Source organism: Schistocerca gregaria, chromosome 3 (assembly GCF_023897955.1).
Source record: "Schistocerca gregaria isolate iqSchGreg1 chromosome 3, iqSchGreg1.2, whole genome shotgun sequence".
NCBI classification, from domain to species: Eukaryota; Metazoa; Arthropoda; class Insecta; order Orthoptera; family Acrididae; genus Schistocerca; species Schistocerca gregaria.
The window spans coordinates 308,580,909-308,581,558 of NC_064922.1; the positions used below are offsets into that span (position 1 = coordinate 308,580,909).

The 650-nt window shown below is 45.7% G+C and overlaps 1 pseudogene; it reads right to left on the bottom strand.

Annotated features, from left to right (window-relative positions):
- Positions 1 to 230: 230 nt before the first annotated feature.
- On the bottom strand, positions 231 to 348 carry LOC126356527 (5S ribosomal RNA; annotated as a pseudogene).
- Between the last annotated feature and the right edge of the window lie 302 nt (positions 349 to 650).

Sequence of the window (650 nt, forward strand, 5' to 3'; positions counted from 1 at the left end):
TGTTTCAATTCAGTGATATGTATCTTAAACTAAAAACTAAACTCCGCCTGAACAGGCCATGAAGACCCAACGGTCATCCTGAGACCACAGGCGTCGCTGTATGCGGATATAGAGGGGCATGTAGTCAGCACACCGCTCTCCCAGCCTCATGTCAGTTCACGAGAACGGAGCCGTTACTTCTCAAACAAGTAACTCCTCAGTTTACTTCAAAGGGCTGAGGGCACGCCGCTTGCCAACAGCGCTCGGCACACCGAATGGTCACCCATCCAAGTGCTAGCCCAGCCCGACAGCGCTTAACTTCGGTGATCTGACAGGAACCGGCGTTACCGCTGAGGAAAGGCCGTTGACGAAATATGTCTTAACTGTTGTTAATATGGAAAATAGAACAAATAACAAAAAACACTTAAGTAGATATTGTAGATACATTTCAATTCTTATTCAAGCCGTGTGATAGAAAAGAGCATCGAGCAAGAATAACAAATAGCAACTAGAACATTCACACTCCCTGGTTGCAGAGTGTTACGTTCTGTCGTCCAGTACAATAAGTAAATAAAATAACAACGGAATCCACCTCCGCCAACAACGATCTCCACCAGCTACATAATACGGCTACACACAACCGGGCTTCCAGGATACGTGCAATATTAACA